Below are 13,757 nucleotides of genomic sequence, written 5' to 3'. Positions count from 1 at the left end.
AGAGATAACCATTGGGGATTCTACATTGATCGATAGATATTAACCCAATTCTAGTCCTAGATAAATCAAGTATTGTTTAGATGGATAATCCATCTTCAGGCACAGTTTGGAGCCTATGTGGCAAAGGGCTCGTCCGGGATTTTAACCCGGGACCTCTCGCACCCTAAGCGAGAATCATACCCCTAGACCAACGAGCCACGTAAACAAAACGTTACCCAAAAAATCGAGTTCGGCAATCGCTGTTGGATGTTGACAAAGTTGGAGTAAGACATCTTGGCCTTTCATTTCTGTACAATCACTAAAAAAGGTATACTATAAAATAGGTATACTGTACTCAGTCTCTTTTAAGAGATAACCATTGGGGAGTCTACATTGATCGATAGATATTCAGCCAATTCTAGTCCAAGATCAATTAAGTATAGCTTAGATGGACAGTCCACCTTCAGGTACAGTTTGGAGTCTATGTGGCAAAGGGCTCGTCCGGGATTTGAACCCGGGACCTCTCGCACCCTAAGCGAGAATCATACCCCTAGACCAACGAGCCACGTAAACAAAACCTTACCCAAAAAATCGAGTTCGGCAATCGCTGTTGGATGTTGACCAAGTTGGAGTGAGACATCCTGGCCTTTCATTTCTGTACAATCACTAAAAAGGTTATACTATACCCAAAGTCTCCTGCTCACAATGTTGGCAACATTAAACGCTGTACATTGACATTTGCATTGTATATCTCTAAACAGGTTGACTTCGTTTGATTGATTTTATATTTTTCTGTCAGTCTCTTTTTAGAGATAACCATTGGGGTCTACATTGATTGAGAGAATTTCACCCAATTCAAGTCCTAGATAAATCAAGTATTGTTTAGATGGATAGTCCATCTTCAGGTACAGTTTGGAGCCTATGTGGCAAAGGGCTCGTCCGGGATTTGAACCCGGGACCTCTCGCACCCTAAGCGAGAATCATACCCCTAGACCAACGAGCCACGTACACAAAACCTTACCCAAAAAATCGAGTTCGGCAATCGCTGTTGGATGTTGACCAAGTTGGAGTAAGACATCCTGGCCTTTCATTTCTGTACAATCACTAAAAAAGGTATACTATAAGATAGGTATACTTTACCCAGTCTCTTTTTAGAGATAACCATTGGGGAGTCTACATTGATCGATAGATATTCAGCCAATTCTAGTCCAAGATCAATTAAGTATAGCTTAGATGGACAGTCCACCTTCAGGTACAGTTTGGAGTCTATGTGGCAAAGGGCCCGTCCGGGATTTGAACCCGGGACCTCTCGCACCCGAAGCGAGAATCATACCCCTAGACCAACGAGCCACGTACACAAAACCTTACCCAAAAAATCGAGTTCGGCAATCGCTGTTGGATGTTGACCAAGTTGGAGTAAGACATCCTGGCCTTTCATTTCTGTACAATCACTAAAATAGGTATACTATAAGATAGGTATACTGTACCCAGTCTCTTTTTAGAGATAACCTTTGGGGAGTCTACATTGATCAAAAGATGTTCAGGCAATTCTAGTCCAAGATCAATTAAGTATAGCTTAGATGGACAGTCCACCTTCAGGTACAGTTTGGAGTCTATGTGGCAAAGGGCTCGTCCGGGATTTGAACCTGGGACCTCTCGCACCCGAAGCGAGAATCATACCCCTAGACCAACGAGCCACGTAAACAAAACCCTACCCAAAAAATCGAGTTCGGCAATCGCTGTTGGATGTTGACCAAGTTGGAGTAAGACATCCTGGCCTTTCATTTCTGTACAATCACTAAAATAGGTATACTATAAGATAGGTATACTGTACCCAGTCTCTTTTTAGAGATAACCTTTGGGGAGTCTACATTGATCGATAGATATTCAGCCAATTCTAGTCCAAGATCAATTAAGTATAGCTTAGATGGACAGTCCACCTTCAGGTACAGTTTGGAGCCTATGTGGAAAAGGGCTCGTCCGGGATTTGAACCCGGGACCTCTCGCACCCTAAGCGAGAATCATACCCCTAGACCAACGAGCCACGTAAACAAACCCTTACCGAAAAAATCGAGTTCGGCAATCGCTGTTGGATGTTGACTAAGTTGGAGTAAGACATCCTGGCCTTTCATTTCTGTACAATCACTAAAAAAGGTATACTATAAGATAGGTATACTGTACCCAGTCTCTTTTTAGAGATAACCATTGGGGAGTCTACATTGATCGATAGATATTCAGCCAATTCTAGTCCAAGATCAATTAAGTATAGCTTAGATGGACAGTCCACCTTCAGGTACAGTTTGGAGTCTATGTGGCAAAGGGCTCGTCCGGGATTTGAACCCGGGACCTCTCGCACCCGAAGCGAGAATCATACCCCTAGACCAACGAGCCACGTAAACAAAACCCTACCCAAAAAATCGAGTTCGGCAATCGCTGTTGGATGTTGACCAAGTTGGAGTAAGACATCCTGGCCTTTCATTTCTGTACAATCACTAAAAAAGGTATACTATAAGATAGGTATACTGTACCCAGTCTCTTTTTAGAGATAACCATTGGGGAGTCTACATTGATCAATAGCTGTTCAGCCAATTCTAGTCCTAGATCAATTAAGTATAGCTTAGATGGACAGTCCACCTTCAGGTACAGTTTGGAGTCTATGTGGCAAAGGGCTCGTCCGGGATTTGAACCCGGGACCTCTCGCACCCTAAGCGAGAATCAAACCCTAGACCAACGAGCCACGTAAACAAAACCTTACCCAAAAAATTGAGTTCGGCAATCGCTGTTGGATGTTGACCAAGTTGGAGTAAGACATCCTGGCCTTTCATTTCTGTAAAATCACTAAAAAAGGTATACTATAAAATAGGTATACTGTACCCAGTCTCTTTTTAGAGATAACCATTGGGGAGTCTACATTGATCGATAGATATTCAGCCAATTCTAGTCCAAGATCAATTAAGTATAGCTTAGATGGACAGTCCACCTTCAGGTACAGTTTGGAGTCTATGTGGCAAAGGGCTCGTCCGGGATTTGAACCCGGGACCTCTCTCACCCAAAGCGAGAATCATACCCCTAGACCAACGAGCCACGCAAACTAAACCTTTCCGAAAAAATCGAGTTCGGCAAACGCTGTTGGATGTTGACCAAGTTGGAGTAAGACATCCTGGCCTTTCATTTCTGTTCAATCACTAAAAAAGGTATACTATAAAATAGGTATACTGTACTCAGTCTCTTTTAAGAGATAACCATTGGGGAGTCTACATTGATCGATAGCTGTTCAGCCAATTCTAGATCAATTAAGTATAGCTTAGATTGACAGTCCACCTTCAGGTACAGTTTGGAGTCTATGTGGCAAAGGGCTCGTCTGGGATTTGAACCCAGGACCTCTCGCACCCTAAGCGAGAATCATACTCCTAGACCAACGAGCCACGTAATCAAAACCTTACCCAAAAAATCGAGTTCGGCAAACGCTGTTGGATGTTGACCAAGTTGGAGTAAGACATCCTGGCCTTTCATTTCTGTACAATCACTAAAAAAGGTATACTATAAGATAGGTATACTGTACCCAGTCTCTTTTTAGAGATAACCATTGGGGAGTCTACATTGATCGATAGATATTCAGCCAATTCTAGGGGAGTCTTGGGGAGTTCGGCAATTGCTGTTGGATGTTTACCAAGTTGGAGTAAGACATCCTGGCCTTTCATTTCTGTACAATCACTAAAAAAGGTATACTATAAGATAGGTATACTGTACCCAGTCTCTTTTTAGAGATAACCATTGGGGAGTCTACATTGATTGATAGATATTCAGCCAATTCTAGTCCAAGATCAATTAAGTATAGCTTAGATGGATAGTCAACCTTCAGGTACAGTTTGGAGTCTATGTGGCAAAGGGCTCGTCCGGGATTTGAACCCGGGACCTCTCGCACCCTAAGCGAGAATCATACCCCTAGACCAACGAGCCACGTACACAAAACCTTACCCAAAAAATCGAGTTCGGCAATCGCTGTTGGATGTTGACCAAGTTGGAGTAAGACATCCTGGCCTTTCATTTCTGTACAATCACTAAAAAAGGTATACTATAAGATAGGTATACTGTACCCAGTCTCTTTTTAGAGATAACCATTGGGGAGTCTACATTGATCAATAGCTGTTCAGCCAATACTAGTCCTAGATCAATTAAGTATAGCTTAGATGGACAGTCCACCTTCAGGTACAGTTTGGAGTCTATGTGGCAAAGGGCTCGTCCGGGATTTGAACCCGGGACCTCTCGCACCCTAAGCGAGAATCAAACCCTAGACCAACGAGCCACGTAAACAAAACCTTACCCAAAAAATTGAGTTCGGCAATCGCTGTTGGATGTTGACCAAGTTGGAGTAAGACATCCTGGCCTTTCATTTCTGTACAATCACTAAAAAAGGTATACTATAAGATAGGTATACTGTACCCAGTCTCTTTTTAGAGATAACCATTGGGGAGTCTACATTGATCAATAGCTGTTCAGCCAATACTAGTCCTAGATCAATTAAGTATAGCTTAGATGGACAGTCCACCTTCAGGTACAGTTTGGAGTCTATGTGGCAAAGGGCTCGTCCGGGATTTGAACCCGGGACCTCTCGCACCCTAAGCGAGAATCAAACCCTAGACCAACGAGCCACGTAAACAAAACCTTACCCAAAAAATTGAGTTCGGCAATCGCTGTTGGATGTTGACCAAGTTGGAGTAAGACATCTTGGCCTTTCATTTCTGTACAATCACTAAAAAAGGTATACTATAAAATAGGTATACTGTACTCAGTCTCTTTTAAGAGATAACCATTGGGGATTCTACATTGATCGATAGATATTCACCCAATTCTAGTCCTAGATAAATCAAGTATTGTTTAGATGGATAATCCATCTTCAGGCACAGTTTGGAGCATATGTGGCAAAGGGCTCGTCCGGGATTTTAACCCGGGACCTCTCGCACCCTAAGCGAGAATCATACCCCTAGACCAACGAGCCACGTAAACAAAAGCTTACCCAAAAAATCGAGTTCGGCATTCGCTGTTGGATGTTGACCAAGTTGGAGTAAGACATCCTGGCCTTTCATTTCTGTACAATCACTAAAAAAGGTATACTATAAAATAGGTATACTGTACTCAGTCTCTTTTAAGAGATAACCATTGGGGAGTCTACACTGATCGATAGATGTTCAGCCAATTCTAGTCCTAGATCAATTAAGTATAGCTTAGATGGATAGTCCATCTTCAGGTACAGTTTGGAGTCTATGTGGCAAAGGGCTCTTCCGGGATTTGAACCCAGGACCTCTCGCACCCTAAGCGAGAATCATACCCCTAGACCAACGAGCCACGTAAACAAAACCTTACCCAAAAAATCGAGTTCGGCAATCGCTGTTGGATGTTGACCAAGTTGGATTGAGACATCCTGGCCTTTCATTTCTGTACAATCACTAAAAAAGGTATACTATAAAATAGGTATACTGTACTCAGTCTCTTTTAAGAGATAACCATTGGGGATTCTACATTGATCGATAGATATTCACCCAATTCTAGTCCTAGATAAATCAAGTATTGTTTAGATGGATAATCCATCTTCAGGCACAGTTTGGAGCCTATGTGGCAAAGGGCTCGTCCGGGATTTTAACCCGGGACCTCTCGCACCCTAAGCGAGAATCATACCCCTAGACCAACGAGCCACGTAAACAAAACGTTACCCAAAAAATCGAGTTCGGCAATCGCTGTTGGATGTTGACAAAGTTGGAGTAAGACATCTTGGCCTTTCATTTCTGTACAATCACTAAAAAAGGTATACTATAAAATAGGTATACTGTACTCAGTCTCTTTTAAGAGATAACCATTGGGGAGTCTACATTGATCGATAGATATTCAGCCAATTCTAGTCCAAGATCAATTAAGTATAGCTTAGATGGACAGTCCACCTTCAGGTACAGTTTGGAGTCTATGTGGCAAAGGGCTCGTCCGGGATTTGAACCCGGGACCTCTCGCACCCTAAGCGAGAATCATACCCCTAGACCAACGAGCCACGTAAACAAAACCTTACCCAAAAAATCGAGTTCGGCAATCGCTGTTGGATGTTGACCAAGTTGGAGTGAGACATCCTGGCCTTTCATTTCTGTACAATCACTAAAAAGGTTATACTATACCCAAAGTCTCCTGCTCACAATGTTGGCAACATTAAACGCTGTACATTGACATTTGCATTGTATATCTCTAAACAGGTTGACTTCGTTTGATTGATTTTATATTTTTCTGTCAGTCTCTTTTTAGAGATAACCATTGGGGTCTACATTGATTGAGAGAATTTCACCCAATTCAAGTCCTAGATAAATCAAGTATTGTTTAGATGGATAGTCCATCTTCAGGTACAGTTTGGAGCCTATGTGGCAAAGGGCTCGTCCGGGATTTGAACCCGGGACCTCTCGCACCCTAAGCGAGAATCATACCCCTAGACCAACGAGCCACGTACACAAAACCTTACCCAAAAAATCGAGTTCGGCAATCGCTGTTGGATGTTGACCAAGTTGGAGTAAGACATCCTGGCCTTTCATTTCTGTACAATCACTAAAAAAGGTATACTATAAGATAGGTATACTTTACCCAGTCTTTTTTTAGAGATAACCATTGGGGAGTCTACATTGATCGATAGATATTCAGCCAATTCTAGTCCAAGATCAATTAAGTATAGCTTAGATGGACAGTCCACCTTCAGGTACAGTTTGGAGTCTATGTGGCAAAGGGCCCGTCCGGGATTTGAACCCGGGACCTCTCGCACCCGAAGCGAGAATCATACCCCTAGACCAACGAGCCACGTACACAAAACCTTACCCAAAAAATCGAGTTCGGCAATCGCTGTTGGATGTTGACCAAGTTGGAGTAAGACATCCTGGCCTTTCATTTCTGTACAATCACTAAAAAAGGTATACTATAAGATAGGTATACTGTACCCAGTCTCTTTTTAGAGATAACCATTGGGGAGTCTACATTGATCAATAGCTGTTCAGCCAATACTAGTCCTAGATCAATTAAGTATAGCTTAGATGGACAGTCCACCTTCAGGTACAGTTTGGAGTCTATGTGGCAAAGGGCTCGTCCGGGATTTGAACCCGGGACCTCTCGCACCCTAAGCGAGAATCAAACCCTAGACCAACGAGCCACGTAAACAAAACCTTACCCAAAAAATTGAGTTCGGCAATCGCTGTTGGATGTTGACCAAGTTGGAGTAAGACATCCTGGCCTTTCATTTCTGTAAAATCACTAAAAAAGGTATACTATAAAATAGGTATACTATACCCAGTCTCTTTTTAGAGATAACCATTGGGGAGTCTACATTGATCGATAGATATTCAGCCAATTCTAGTCCAAGATCAATTAAGTATAGCTTAGATGGACAGTCCACCTTCAGGTACAGTTTGGAGTCTATGTGGCAAAGGGCTCGTCCGGGATTTGAACCCGGGACCTCTCTCACCCAAAGCGAGAATCATACCCCTAGACCAACGAGCCACGCAAACTAAACCTTTCCGAAAAAATCGAGTTCGGCAAACGCTGTTGGATGTTGACCAAGTTGGAGTAAGACATCCTGGCCTTTCATTTCTGTTCAATCACTAAAAAAGGTATACTATAAAATAGGTATACTGTACTCAGTCTCTTTTAAGAGATAACCATTGGGGAGTCTACATTGATCGATAGCTGTTCAGCCAATTCTAGATCAATTAAGTATAGCTTAGATTGACAGTCAACCTTCAGGTACAGTTTGGAGTCTATGTGGCAAAGGGCTCGTCCGGGATTTGAACCCGGGACCTCTCGCACCCTAAGCGAGAATCATACCCCTAGACCAACGAGCCACGTAAACAAACCCTTACCGAAAAAATCGAGTTCGGCAATCGCTGTTGGATGTTGACTAAGTTGGAGTAAGACATCCTGGCCTTTCATTTCTGTACAATCACTAAAAAAAGGTATACTATAAGATAGGTATACTGTACCCAGTCTCTTTTTAGAGATAACCATTGGGGAGTCTACATTGATCGATAGATATTCAGCCAATTCTAGTCCAAGATCAATTAAGTATAGCTTAGATGGACAGTCCACCTTCAGGTACAGTTTGGAGTCTGTGTGGCAAAGGGCTCGTCCGGGATTTGAACCCGGGACCTCTCGCACCCTAAGCGAGAATCATACCCCTAGACCAACGAGCCACGTACACAAAACCTTACCCAAAAAATCGAGTTCTGCAATCGCTGTTGGATGTTGACCAAGTTGGAGTAAGACATCCTGGCCTTTCATTTCTGTACAATCACTAAAATAGGTATACTATAAGATAGGTATACTGTACCCAGTCTCTTTTTAGAGATAACCTTTGGGGAGTCTACATTGATCAAAAGATGTTCAGGCAAATCTAGTCCAAGATCAATTAAGTATAGCTTAGATGGACAGTCCATCTTCAGGTACAGTTTGGAGTCTGTGTGGCAAAGGGCTCGTCCGGGATTTGAACCCGGGACCTCTCGCACCCTAAGCGAGAATCATACCCCTAGACCAACGAGCCACGTAAACAAAACCCTACCCAAAAAATCGAGTTCGGCAATCGCTGTTGGATGTTGACCAAGTTGGAGTAAGACATCCTGGCCTTTCATTTCTGTACAATCACTAAAAAAGGTATACTATAAGATAGGTATACTGTACCCAGTCTCTTTTTAGAGATAACCATTGGGGAGTCTACATTGATCGATAGCTGTTCAGCCAATTCTAGGGGAGTCTTGGGGAGTTCGGCAATTGCTGTTGGATGTTGACCAAGTTGGAGTAAGACATCCTGGCCTTTCATTTCTGTACAATCACTAAAAAAGGTATACTATAAGATAGGTATACTGTGCCCAGTCTCTTTTTAGAGATAACCATTGGGGAGTCTACATTGATCGATAGATATTCAGCCAATTCTAGTCCAAGATCAATTAAGTATAGCTTAGATGGACAGTCCACCTTCAGGTACAGTTTGGAGTCTATGTGGCAAAGGGCTCGTCCGGGATTTGAACCTGGGACCTCTCGCACCCGAAGCGAGAATCATACCCCTAGACCAACGAGCCACGTAAACAAAACCCTACCCAAAAAATCGAGTTCGGCAATCGCTGTTGGATGTTGACCAAGTTGGAGTAAGACATCCTGGCCTTTCATTTCTGCACAATCACTAAAAAGGTTATACTATACCCAAAGTCTCCTGCTCACAATGTTGGCAACATTAAACGCTGTACACCCAAAGCGAGAATCATACCCCTAGACCAACGAGCCACGCAAACTAAACCTTTCCGAAAAAATCGAGTTCGACAAAAGCTGTTGGATGTTGACCAAGTTGGAGTAAGACATCCTGGCCTTTCATTTCTGTACAATCACTAAAATAGGTATACTATACCTATAGTATCCTGCTCACAATGTTGTCAACATTAAACCCTCTATATTGATCTCTCCATTGTTTATCTCTAAAAAGGCTGACTAAATTTGGTTGAGATTTTTATGTAACTCTCCTTTCAGATAACCATTGGGGAGTCTACATTTAACTATTGAATGTAGCCCAATTCTAGTCCTAGGTCAATTAAGTATAGCTAAGATGGAGAGTCCACGTGAAAGGAACCTTTACGAAAGCATCGAGTTTGGCAATCGCTGTTGGATGTTGACCAAGTTGGAGTAAGACATCCTGGCCTTTCATTTCTGTACAATCACTAAAAAGGTTATACTATACCCAAAGTCTCCTGCTCACAATGTTGGCAACATTAAACGCTGTACATTGATATTTGCATTGTATATCTCTAAACAGGTTGACTTAGTTTGATTGATTTTATATTTTTCTGTCAGTCTCTTTTAAGAGATAACCATTGGGGTCTACATTGATTGAGAGAATTTCACCCAATTCTAGTCCTAGATCAATTAAGTATAGCTTAGATGAACAGTCCACCTTCAGGTACTGTTTGGAGTCTATGAGGCAAAGGGCTCGTCCGGGATTTGAACCCGGGACCTCTCGCACCCAAAGCGAGAATCATACCCCTAGACCAACGAGCCACACAAACTAAACCTGTCCGAAAAAATCGAGTTCGGCAAACGCTGTTGGATTTTGACCAAGTTGGAGTAAGACATCCTGGACTTTCATTTCTGTACAATCACTAAAATAGGTATACTATACCTATAGTATCCTGCTCACAATGTTGTCAACATTAAACCCTCTATATTGATCTCTCCATTGTTTATCTCTAAAAAGACTGACTAAATTTGGTTGAGATTTTTATGTAACTCTCCTTTCAGATAACCATTGGGGAGTCTACATTTAACTATTGAATGTAGCCCAATTCTAGTCCTAGGTAAATTAAGTATAGCCAAGATGGAGAGTCCACGTGAAAGGAACCTTTACGAAAGCATCGAGTTAGGCAATCGCTGTTGGATGTTGACCAAGTTGGGGTAAGACATCCTGGCCTTTAATTTCTGTACAATCACTAAAAAAGGTATACTATAAGATAGGTATACTGTACCCAGTCTCTTTTTAGAGATAACCATTGGGGAGTCTACATTGATCGATAGATATTCAGCCAATTCTAGTCCAAGATCAATTAAGTATAGCTTAGATGGACAGTCCACCTTCAGGTACAGTTTGGATTCTATGTGGCAAAGGGCGCAAACTAAACCTTTCCGAAAAAATCGAGTTCGGCAATCGCTGTTGGATGTTGACCAAGTTGGAGTAAGACATCCTGGCCTTTTATTTCTGTACAATCACTAAAATAGGTATACTATACCTATAGTATCCTGCTCACAATGTTGTCAACATTAAACCCTCTATATTGATCTCTCCATTGTTTATCTCTAAAAAGGCTGACTAAATTTGGTTGAGATTTTTATGTAACTCTCCTTTCAGATAACCATTGGGGAGTCTACATTTAACTATTGAATGTAGCCCAATTCTAGTCCTAGGTCAATTAAGTATAACTAAGATGGAGAGTCCACGTGAAAGGAACCTTTACGAAAGCATCGAGTTTGGCAATCGCTGTTGGATGTTGACCAAGTTGGGGTAAGACATCCTGGCCTTTAATTTCTGTACAATCACTAAAAAGGTTATACTATACCCAAAGTCTCCTGCTCACAATGTCGGCAACATTAAACGCTGAACATTGATATTTGCATTGTATATCTCTAAACAGGTTGACTTAGTTTGATTGATTTTATATTTTTCTGTCAGTCTCTTTTTAGAGATAACCATTGGGGTCTACATTGATTGAGAGAATTTCACCCAATTCTAGTCCTAGATAAATCAAGTAATGTTTAGATGGACAGTCCATCTTCAGGTACAGTTTGGAGCCTATGTGGCAAAGGGCTCGTCCGGGATTTCAACCCGGGACCTCTCGCACCCAAAGCGAGAATCATACCCCTAGACCAACGAGCCACGCAAACTAAACCTTTCCGAAAAAATCGAGTTCGACAAAAGCTGTTGGATGTTGACCAAGTTGGAGTAAGACATCCTGGCCTTTCATTTCTGTACAATCACTAAAAAAGGTATACTATAAAATAGGTAAACTGTACCCAGTCTCTTTTTAGAAATAACCATTGGGTAGTCTACATTGATCGATAGATATTCAGCCAATTCTAGTATAAGATCAATTAAGCATAGCTTAGATGGACAGTCCACCTTCAGGTACTGTTTGGAGTCTATGTGGCAAAGGGCTCGTCCGGGATTTGAACCCGGGACCTCTCGCACCCAAAGCGAGAATCATACCCCTAGACCAACGAGCCACGCAAACTAAACCTTACCCAAAAAATTGAGTTCGGCAATCGCTGTTGGATGTTGACCAAGTTGGAGTGAGACATCCTGGCCTTTCATTTCTGTACAATCACTAAAAAAGGTATACTATAAAATAGGTATACTGTACTCAGTCTCTTTTTAGAGATAACCATTGGGGATTCTACATTGATCAATAGCTGTTCACCCAATTCTAGTCCTAGATAAATCAAGTATTGTTTAGATGGATAATCCATCTTCAGGCACAGTTTGGAGCCTATGTGGCAAAGGGCTCGTCCGGGATTTTAACCCGGGACCTCTCGCACCCTAAGCGAGAATCATACCCCTAGACCAACGAGCCACGTAAACAAAAGCTTACCCAAAAAATCGAGTTCGGCATTCGCTGTTGGATGTTGACCAAGTTGGAGTAAGACATCCTGGCCTTTCATTTCTGTACAATCACTAAAAAAGGTATACTATAAAATAGGTATACTGTACTCAGTCTCTTTTAAGAGATAACCATTGGGGAGTCTACATTGATCGATAGATGTTCAGCCAATTCTAGTCCTAGATCAATTAAGTATAGCTTAGATGGATAGTCCATCTTCAGGTACAGTTTGGAGTCTATGTGGCAAAGGGCTCGTCCGGGATTTGAACCCGGGACCTCTCGCACCCAAAGCGAGAATCATACCCCTAGACCAACGAGCCACGCAAACTAACCTTTCCGAAAAAATCGAGTTCGGCAAACGCTGTTGGATGTTGACCAAGTTGGAGTAAGACATCCTGGCCTTTCATTTCTGTACAATCACTAAAAAGGTTATACTATACCCAAAGTCTCCTGCTCACAATGTTGGCAACATTAAACTCTGTACATTGACATTTGCATTGTATATCTCTAAACAGGTTGACTTCGTTTGATTGATTTTATATTTTTCTGTCAGTCTCTTTTTAGAGATAACCATTGGGGTCTACATTGATTGAGAGAATTTCACCCAATTCTAGTCCTAGATAAATCAAGTATTGTTTAGATGGATAGTCCATCTTCAGGTACAGTTTGGAGCCTATGTGGCAAAGGGCTCGTCCGGGATTTGAACCCGGGACCTCTCGCACCCTAAGCGAGAATCATACCCCTAGACCAACGAGCCACGTAAACAAAACCTTACCCAAAAAATCGAGTTCGGCAATCGCTGTTGGATGTTGATCAAGTTGGAGTAAGACATCCTGGCCTTTCATTTCTGTACAATCACTAAAATAGGTATACTATACCTATAGTATCCTGCTCACAATGTTGTCAACATTAAACCCTCTATATTGATCTCTCCATTGTTTATCTCTAAAAAGGCTGACTAAATTTGGTTGAGATTTTTATGTAACTCTCCTTTCAGATAACCATTGGGGAGTCTACATTTAACTATTGAATGTAGCCCAATTCTAGTCCTAGGTAAATTAAGTATAGCCAAGATGGAGAGTCCACGTGAAAGGAACCTTTACGAAAGCATCGAGTTAGGCAATCGCTGTTGGATGTTGACCAAGTTGGGGTAAGACATCCTGGCCTTTAATTTCTGTACAATCACTAAAAAAGGTATACTATAAGATAGGTATACTGTACCCAGTCTCTTTTTAGAGATAACCATTGGGGAGTCTACATTGATCGATAGATATTCAGCCAATTCTAGTCCAAGATCAATTAAGTATAGCTTAGATGGACAGTCCACCTTCAGGTACAGTTTGGATTCTATGTGGCAAAGGGCGCAAACTAAACCTTTCCGAAAAAATCGAGTTCGGCAATCGCTGTTGGATGTTGACCAAGTTGGAGTAAGACATCCTGGCCTTTTATTTCTGTACAATCACTAAAATAGGTATACTATACCTATAGTATCCTGCTCACAATGTTGTCAACATTAAACCCTCTATATTGATCTCTCCATTGTTTATCTCTAAAAAGGCTGACTAAATTTGGTTGAGATTTTTATGTAACTCTCCTTTCAGATAACCATTGGGGAGTCTACATTTAACTATT

At 41.8% G+C, this 13,757-nt stretch overlaps 26 non-coding genes across 26 annotated transcripts; all 26 read right to left on the bottom strand.

Moving 5' to 3' along the window:
• Window positions 1-125: 125 nt before the first annotated feature.
• On the bottom strand, window positions 126-197 carry trnap-agg (transfer RNA proline (anticodon AGG)). Its single transcript has one exon. It is a non-coding gene; the product is annotated as a tRNA-Pro (tRNA).
• Window positions 198-472: 275 nt separating this feature from the next.
• On the bottom strand, window positions 473-544 carry trnap-agg (transfer RNA proline (anticodon AGG)). The gene has a single exon. It is a non-coding gene; the product is annotated as a tRNA-Pro (tRNA).
• Window positions 545-910: 366 nt separating this feature from the next.
• trnap-agg (transfer RNA proline (anticodon AGG)) lies at window positions 911-982 on the bottom strand. Its single transcript has one exon. It is a non-coding gene; the product is annotated as a tRNA-Pro (tRNA).
• A 275-nt stretch (window positions 983-1,257) lies between these two features.
• On the bottom strand, window positions 1,258-1,329 carry trnap-cgg (transfer RNA proline (anticodon CGG)). Its single transcript has one exon. It is a non-coding gene; the product is annotated as a tRNA-Pro (tRNA).
• Window positions 1,330-1,604: 275 nt separating this feature from the next.
• On the bottom strand, window positions 1,605-1,676 carry trnap-cgg (transfer RNA proline (anticodon CGG)). Its single transcript has one exon. It is a non-coding gene; the product is annotated as a tRNA-Pro (tRNA).
• Window positions 1,677-1,951: 275 nt separating this feature from the next.
• Window positions 1,952-2,023, bottom strand: trnap-agg (transfer RNA proline (anticodon AGG)). The gene has a single exon. It is a non-coding gene; the product is annotated as a tRNA-Pro (tRNA).
• Window positions 2,024-2,298: 275 nt separating this feature from the next.
• trnap-cgg (transfer RNA proline (anticodon CGG)) lies at window positions 2,299-2,370 on the bottom strand. Its single transcript has one exon. It is a non-coding gene; the product is annotated as a tRNA-Pro (tRNA).
• Window positions 2,371-2,991: 621 nt separating this feature from the next.
• On the bottom strand, window positions 2,992-3,063 carry trnap-ugg (transfer RNA proline (anticodon UGG)). The gene has a single exon. It is a non-coding gene; the product is annotated as a tRNA-Pro (tRNA).
• A 269-nt stretch (window positions 3,064-3,332) lies between these two features.
• Window positions 3,333-3,404, bottom strand: trnap-agg (transfer RNA proline (anticodon AGG)). Its single transcript has one exon. It is a non-coding gene; the product is annotated as a tRNA-Pro (tRNA).
• Window positions 3,405-3,867: 463 nt separating this feature from the next.
• trnap-agg (transfer RNA proline (anticodon AGG)) lies at window positions 3,868-3,939 on the bottom strand. The gene has a single exon. It is a non-coding gene; the product is annotated as a tRNA-Pro (tRNA).
• Window positions 3,940-4,906: 967 nt separating this feature from the next.
• Window positions 4,907-4,978, bottom strand: trnap-agg (transfer RNA proline (anticodon AGG)). The gene has a single exon. It is a non-coding gene; the product is annotated as a tRNA-Pro (tRNA).
• A 622-nt stretch (window positions 4,979-5,600) lies between these two features.
• Window positions 5,601-5,672, bottom strand: trnap-agg (transfer RNA proline (anticodon AGG)). Its single transcript has one exon. It is a non-coding gene; the product is annotated as a tRNA-Pro (tRNA).
• A 275-nt stretch (window positions 5,673-5,947) lies between these two features.
• Window positions 5,948-6,019, bottom strand: trnap-agg (transfer RNA proline (anticodon AGG)). Its single transcript has one exon. It is a non-coding gene; the product is annotated as a tRNA-Pro (tRNA).
• A 366-nt stretch (window positions 6,020-6,385) lies between these two features.
• On the bottom strand, window positions 6,386-6,457 carry trnap-agg (transfer RNA proline (anticodon AGG)). The gene has a single exon. It is a non-coding gene; the product is annotated as a tRNA-Pro (tRNA).
• Window positions 6,458-6,732: 275 nt separating this feature from the next.
• Window positions 6,733-6,804, bottom strand: trnap-cgg (transfer RNA proline (anticodon CGG)). Its single transcript has one exon. It is a non-coding gene; the product is annotated as a tRNA-Pro (tRNA).
• A 621-nt stretch (window positions 6,805-7,425) lies between these two features.
• Window positions 7,426-7,497, bottom strand: trnap-ugg (transfer RNA proline (anticodon UGG)). Its single transcript has one exon. It is a non-coding gene; the product is annotated as a tRNA-Pro (tRNA).
• A 269-nt stretch (window positions 7,498-7,766) lies between these two features.
• trnap-agg (transfer RNA proline (anticodon AGG)) lies at window positions 7,767-7,838 on the bottom strand. The gene has a single exon. It is a non-coding gene; the product is annotated as a tRNA-Pro (tRNA).
• A 276-nt stretch (window positions 7,839-8,114) lies between these two features.
• trnap-agg (transfer RNA proline (anticodon AGG)) lies at window positions 8,115-8,186 on the bottom strand. The gene has a single exon. It is a non-coding gene; the product is annotated as a tRNA-Pro (tRNA).
• A 275-nt stretch (window positions 8,187-8,461) lies between these two features.
• On the bottom strand, window positions 8,462-8,533 carry trnap-agg (transfer RNA proline (anticodon AGG)). Its single transcript has one exon. It is a non-coding gene; the product is annotated as a tRNA-Pro (tRNA).
• A 463-nt stretch (window positions 8,534-8,996) lies between these two features.
• trnap-cgg (transfer RNA proline (anticodon CGG)) lies at window positions 8,997-9,068 on the bottom strand. Its single transcript has one exon. It is a non-coding gene; the product is annotated as a tRNA-Pro (tRNA).
• Window positions 9,069-9,963: 895 nt separating this feature from the next.
• Window positions 9,964-10,035, bottom strand: trnap-ugg (transfer RNA proline (anticodon UGG)). Its single transcript has one exon. It is a non-coding gene; the product is annotated as a tRNA-Pro (tRNA).
• Window positions 10,036-11,332: 1,297 nt separating this feature from the next.
• trnap-ugg (transfer RNA proline (anticodon UGG)) lies at window positions 11,333-11,404 on the bottom strand. Its single transcript has one exon. It is a non-coding gene; the product is annotated as a tRNA-Pro (tRNA).
• A 275-nt stretch (window positions 11,405-11,679) lies between these two features.
• On the bottom strand, window positions 11,680-11,751 carry trnap-ugg (transfer RNA proline (anticodon UGG)). The gene has a single exon. It is a non-coding gene; the product is annotated as a tRNA-Pro (tRNA).
• A 275-nt stretch (window positions 11,752-12,026) lies between these two features.
• On the bottom strand, window positions 12,027-12,098 carry trnap-agg (transfer RNA proline (anticodon AGG)). Its single transcript has one exon. It is a non-coding gene; the product is annotated as a tRNA-Pro (tRNA).
• Window positions 12,099-12,373: 275 nt separating this feature from the next.
• On the bottom strand, window positions 12,374-12,445 carry trnap-ugg (transfer RNA proline (anticodon UGG)). The gene has a single exon. It is a non-coding gene; the product is annotated as a tRNA-Pro (tRNA).
• Window positions 12,446-12,810: 365 nt separating this feature from the next.
• On the bottom strand, window positions 12,811-12,882 carry trnap-agg (transfer RNA proline (anticodon AGG)). Its single transcript has one exon. It is a non-coding gene; the product is annotated as a tRNA-Pro (tRNA).
• Window positions 12,883-13,757: the final 875 nt, after the last annotated feature.

This window comes from Limanda limanda, chromosome 16, assembly GCF_963576545.1.
Source record: "Limanda limanda chromosome 16, fLimLim1.1, whole genome shotgun sequence".
Classification (NCBI taxonomy): domain Eukaryota; kingdom Metazoa; phylum Chordata; class Actinopteri; order Pleuronectiformes; family Pleuronectidae; genus Limanda; species Limanda limanda.
The sequence above is the reverse complement of the archived record's forward strand: the minus strand, read 5'-3'. Positions and strand labels throughout refer to the sequence as shown.